At 36.3% G+C, this 6,423-nt stretch overlaps 1 protein-coding gene across 6 annotated transcripts in view; it reads right to left on the reverse strand.

Moving 5' to 3' along the window:
* Positions 1–6,423, reverse strand: part of Lrfn5 (leucine rich repeat and fibronectin type III domain containing 5) — a 259,458-nt gene that overhangs the window by 236,908 nt on the left and 16,127 nt on the right. The gene's annotated exons all lie outside the window — the stretch shown is intronic.

Below are 6,423 nucleotides of genomic sequence, written 5' to 3' on the forward strand. Positions count from 1 at the left end.
GCACAGTGAAGAACCTAACACAGGTATTAATTTAATAAAAGTGATTATTTCAAAGGTAAAGGAATATTCCCTAAAATGCTACTGATTATTTTGTTAGTGATTTCTTACCCTCCTTTCAAGTAAACTTCCTTTTTCTGCAAAACACACCCTGAGTCTAGTCATGTTCCACAGCTGAACCCAGGCAGCCCACTACCAAATCTCGGTCCCCACACCCTTGTGTGGTCTAGCGTTCACTGACGCCCTCGCGATCTGCTCAAAGGCAGCGGCCAGAGCAATTCGTTAGAGCAGAAACCATTTCCCATCATGTCTCTGCCTGGCTTTGAATCTCTTTCACAGTGAAAGCTAAAGTCCTTGACTGGCCCCCAGGACATGCACCTGTGTGACTTCAGTGATTTCCCCCGCTCATTCAGGACTCCTCAACCACATACGCCCTTGGCTGTTTCATAAAAATACCAGCTTGCCTCTGGTCCAGTGTTGTTGAACTCTCTTAGCTGAGTCTCTACTCCTCCCAGCCAGCCTCCTGACGTGTGCTTCCTCTCTGATCTCTTTGAAAATGCCCAGTGATCTAAGGTATTGTGCTCTTGATCACCTTCAAGCAAACGTCAGCCTCACCTCTCCGTCTCTGGCTTCATGGCTCACTTTTGATATTGTCCTCCATGACACTTACCATCAACTAAATTCTATAAATTTTTTACTCTTTTCTTGTCTATCGACAAATCAGTTAATATGGAATTTTGCCCTTTTTTGCTTGTCATGGTCTCTTTCATCAACAGAATCCTTTATTAATACCTAACAGACAAATATTTCTTGAATAAATGAGTCCGAAGAAGCTCCTTACAGAAGAGGTTTTCTAGCTCGACATTTAAGGAACCACTGAATTTCAGTGTGAAGAAAAGATGCACGATGTAGTGTTCTACAGAGAAAATGTGTGTGTCGGGGGGTGTTGGGGAGTAAGAGGCTGGGCGAACCAACTCACACAGTCATTGCTGTGAGCAGAGAGGACAGAGTCACCGCGTGGAGTTTAGAGACTGGATCTTCTGAAGCTGGAGATCTGTGAGTGTCAGAGAACAGGGTGGAATTTAGTTCAGTATCACGGGGGCGTTCTGGAGGTCTCTGAGTAGGGAAGTTATGACAGAAGCACTGTAGGAAGGTTTACCCTACGGAAATATGTAGTATGGACTGAAAGTGGAAAGCCTATAAGAAGTCCAGAGTTTTGTATAAACCAAACCATTCCACTTCAACAGTTGATAAATTCAGAAATATCACCAGATTATATAAGTCTTCCAGCTAAGGTCAAGGCATAGTATAATTTAATATTAAAAATATAAAATAAAATGGTAAAACTAACACAAATATTAAGGGGAAACTCTCAAGAAAATAGAATTGATCAATTTGATATAAAAGACTTTCAAAATTATAAAGGAAAACCTGAGTAGAGAAATATCTCATGATTGAAGCAAGAATAGCTTATAAGATAGCTTACTGCAAAAAAATGAGAATCCATTGATTACTCAAAACTGTATAGTAGAAAGCAGTAATGCTCTTAAAAATGAGAAATTTTATTCTCTTTTTATTACTTTACTACTGTATACCTGAATTAGCAAAAATAAGTGATAATTATAGCATATGATATGCAACATGGAATTAGAATGTCTAGGTGATAATCAAACATCCCTGAGTAATAATCAACAGATGGGAGGCACGTAATCCAAGAAAGTCATCGCTTCATTCCTATTATGTATTTCTCAAAAGCAGCCTTAAAAATACCTGAAAATGATCAATAATTCAATTTTTTTGAAATAATAAATCTTAATAATCTGTCTTGAATTTACACGATCCATCAGCCAATTTGGAAAGATAATTGTATGTATAAAAGAAATCATTGCCTCAAACAAATTTAATTCAGAAGGTTTTTCTCTTTAATTATATGTATGTGCATATAGCCTCTTCCTAGTAAGTCTTTATTGAGAAAAGTTCTTCAAACACTATGCTACAGCGGTTCAATTAGTTTAGTAAAAATCTCTGAGGTATTTTTGTCTGTTTTACAGCATCATTAACATCTTTACACGGAGTAATTTTTTTATTTCATTTAACTAACATTCCAAATGTTATTGCTGGCAACAGGCTAAAACAAATAAAAAGATGCTTAATAGATCATGCCTTCAAAGATATTAGTGTCTCCCTGCCATATATAGAAAGATTAATGATTTCAATAAAATGTATTAGTGCTGTAAAAAATAGAATGCTTTAATTGAGAATGACCGCTACACAAAAAAGTAATGTTCTCAGGAAAACGGCCACCAGAAGATCCCAGCAGTGAATTTGCACCTTTTAGAAATTGCTTTGTACAAAGCAAACAAACACCCAGATGACCACCTGTGGTCTCTCTGGGACATACGATTTGAGAGTAGCAAGGGAATGCAAATGTGTGATGCTATCCTCAACTCTGAAGCACCAGTGAAAATGTCTCCTAAAGGAAATTATTAGAAACCCAGTTGAATAATTAATTAGGAGATGATGGAAAATTCTTATTTTAGCAAAAGGAAGTGCAACAGTGTCACCAAAACATGAAGTAGTTTAGTATGTTTACAGAATCACAAATATTCTACCCATGCTTTGACAAAATTTGTATCGGCTCTACTGACTACTCAATTAGGAAATTCTATTCAGAGAAACTAAATGGTGTTTTTCTAATATAAATAAAATGCAGAAACCTTTGAATATAGGAAAATTTTTAAAGAGCAAAATAAAGTAAAGCAGCGGAAATATTTTATAAATCAGTCTTATGAAATTCTTTCAAGGCCATCAAGCAGCATGGAAGTATAGGCCACCAATGAGTGAGCAGGAAGTTGTATGTACAGTAAAACCTGAGGGTCCTGCTGTTGAATAAATTGCCTGATAATGTAATACAAGAAACAAACATAAATGCAAAGCATTCTTGATTAATGGGAACTATTCCACAAATACATTCTCTACCCACCACTGAACCACAGCAGTCTAGATTGTCTAAAATAGAAAGTAATATAGGCAAATTCCCAGGCCTAATGAAAAACTGCAGAAGTAATCTCTGCAAACACAGAGATGTAAGGCTTCTTCAAAGTTTTTAATGATCTTCATATATCAATGTAGATATCTATGTTTTTAGAGCCAGCTAAGGGTAAATTTGCCCTAACAATTGAATTCCAATAGCTCAGACACTAAATGAGAATTCACAATTCAGAGTGGAAAGCCTGTATCAAGAGCTCCTCCACCATGTACTATCCTTGAACCACCACATGGAATATAGACTAACAGGAGAGTCCGAAGCTGTGCTCGATGGCTGGGATCCTATCTCTCAATGCTCACTCTGCCCAATGCTCTAACGGCTACTTGTATAGCTGTATCTATCACATACACAAAGCTTATCTCTATCTTTAATGCTACTACTAGAATCACACACAGTTGGTGCCTAAAATACTGAAGCCATGAAAGTCTGAGTATCCGATGCCCTTCCACTGCATCCATTCAACCAGTGCAATGATCAAATCTCTTTTGTTCACTGCCAAACCTTTAGATCTGACCAGCAATTCTGGCATGTGTGGAATGCTATCAATAAATATGTGCTGGGTGAATGAGTCAATGTGTTAAAGATGCAAAATGTGACAACATAACAATAGGACCAGCCTCAAGAGAAGAATTCTTTCCTTTTATCTACACAGATAAGTGGTTTCACTGAGCTTAGTGAGGAAAAAATATGAGATAGTGGTAAGGAGAAACGAGGGATAAAAAGAAACTTAAAATTGCTGTCACATTCAGGAGCTTAACGTTGACAGATCAGATAAGCTTCACCTTTACAAAGAAATCTCCATCTTTACTTTGTGCCACATGTTACGGAAGCAGTTGTGAAAAAAGAAAAGAAGAAAAACTTAAGAACTTTTAAGTTAGTTGCCATTCAAATGTCACTAACACAATGCTGAACGCTGAGAAAATTCTACAAAAAATGAAATTAATTTTTATTATGTTATATTCTCAATTATCAGCTGCACAAATGGAAACTGTATGTACAATTCATTGTTTCTGTCTGGAGAGTCAAAAACACACACAGTTTCAAGTGATCTGCACAAGGGGTTTTTATTTGGTATTCTCTGGTCAAGTGTGTGAAATGGGAAGACTGGTTAAAGCAGCAGAAGTGTCATTATACAATCAGAATCGCTACTGAACAAATCATATGTATGCAAACAAATGTGCACATAATTAAACCTATTTAAACACCTCTCCACTTTACACCAGTACAGGTAAGTGGGAAAATAAACTGATATGGAAACAGGTTTGTTATGAACATTTTGTCAACACTTTTGTAATTGTTTTTGTATTACAAGTATTGTAAATATTATGTTCTATACTAAAGTGAAACTGAAACTTCATATCTAAAAATTAAGATTTCATGACGTCAGTGAAAAATGTAGAACTTGTAGAATCAAATGCACAGTTGCTGATAAATAATGATGTGGCAAAATAAAACACACAACAAATGAAAACAAATCTGTGAAGATACTTAGAGAAATCACCTTAACTATCCAAATGGCTATAAGCTGTTAAGAATGGCTATTGGGAATTTCTTAAAATTATTGCTTTTCTGTATTTTATGTCTTAGTGACTTTTCTCTCATTGCTGAGACAAAATATCTGACACTCAGAGTTAAAGAGGCACAGGTGTATTTAGCTCGCAGTCTCTGGAGATTTCAGTTCATAATTGGCTGGCTCCAAGGCAGGGTGGATGACAGAAGGGCATTTCAGAGGAGAAAGAAGGGCATTTCATAGGGGACAGAAGGTAGCAAAGCAACAAGAGAGGACCACAGCTCTTTCTATCCCTTTTATTTAATCCAGGCTACCTAGGCATGTAGCACTCACACCCTTTATGTTAGTACTTTTGATTTTAGTGTTGCACAATGAATCAATTCCTGTCCCGTGCACTCTAGATCCAGCCATAGGTGAAAAATTCCCACCTAGGACAACATGAGCTCTTGAGGGGACATCTAAACACAAGCTATAACATTTTTAAAATATTATTTGTTTTATGAAAATTAACTTCCAGGAAGGAGAAGTGGGAAGGACACAGGAATGGGCATGCAGATTCTTTTGGTCATGGTGTGCCTGTTCTAGAATCAGTTGGTGACTGTTGCACAATCCCTGATTACAATGAATACTACTGAACTGTGCACAATAAAAGGATAAACTACATGGCATGGAAACTATAGCTCATTAAAGAATGTGGGAAACAAATTTAAAAAATAAGTTCTAGTATAAGATGTAAGTGTAAAGTAAAAACATTCCTTTATGCAATTAATTAAGATCTGCAGACACACAAACACAAAAATTGAATATTTATTTTGTTCTAGAAATAAGCACAATTGCAATTATGAATATTTTTGATACCTAGGAAGTGAGAGAGTTTTTTGACATTTTGGGTTAATTCTCCCCACAAAATTCAAATAAAGCTTTTTTATCTTGGCAATTTAGTGGTTTTTTTTCCCCATTTATCCATTTTAAAATCTAGTCTTCATCTAGAGCTTCTCATATTTTCCAGTATTGTTTGCTTAACATATTGCAGTAATTTTAAATGGATATATATATTTTCAAATTATATTGAAATTCTATAAAAATAATTTCCCCTTAAATTTTAATGATGCCATCATTTATCTGCTTGTCAAAATCATGGTGGAATGAAATGTAAAGGACTACAAGGTATTCAAAATTCCTGACTCCAGGAAAATGAGGCTGAATAGAACACAGAATGAAATACTTGTTATCATGGAAGTTAGACATTTTATATTATCTTGATTAAATTCAATGTTGAGATTTTATAAAGACTTCTGACCTCTCACACACACCAATTACAATGTATGTAACAGTGTAAAGCCTGTTATCAGTGAATACTTTTGACATTTCACCTTGCTAGTGCAATTAAGTGTAAGGCTCAGATTCTGTCTTGCCAAATACTGTAGCAATTACTTTCCTGTTAGGAATAAAATATTTGGGGCTGGGGTATTAGCTCAGCAGCACAGCGCCTGCCTGCCAAGCATGAGGTCGTGAGTTCGATTCCTGGTACCAGAAAAAAAAAAAAAAAAAAAGAAAGTATTTGACACCCACAGTTTAAAGGAGGAGAATTTTATTTGGCTCGCAGTTTTAACAGGTTCACTCTACAGTTGGCTGGCTCCAAGACAGACTGTACAGTGGGAGGTCCTGGCAGAGAACAGCTGACCAACCCGTGGATAACTCAATAAACTGACCTGCGCAGCACTCCTGCACCTATAATCTAATCACCTTCCTAAGGCCCCATTTCTGAACACATGAAACTTCTGGGAACAGTTTAGATACAATGACAAGTACCAAGGATACTCTCTTGATTGCTAAATTTCTTCAATTCACTTAGGGAAGCTGACTG

Source organism: Chinchilla lanigera, unplaced genomic scaffold (genome assembly GCF_000276665.1).
Source record: "Chinchilla lanigera isolate Chin_1 unplaced genomic scaffold, ChiLan1.0 scaffold00008, whole genome shotgun sequence".
Taxonomy (NCBI): Eukaryota; Metazoa; Chordata; class Mammalia; order Rodentia; family Chinchillidae; genus Chinchilla; species Chinchilla lanigera.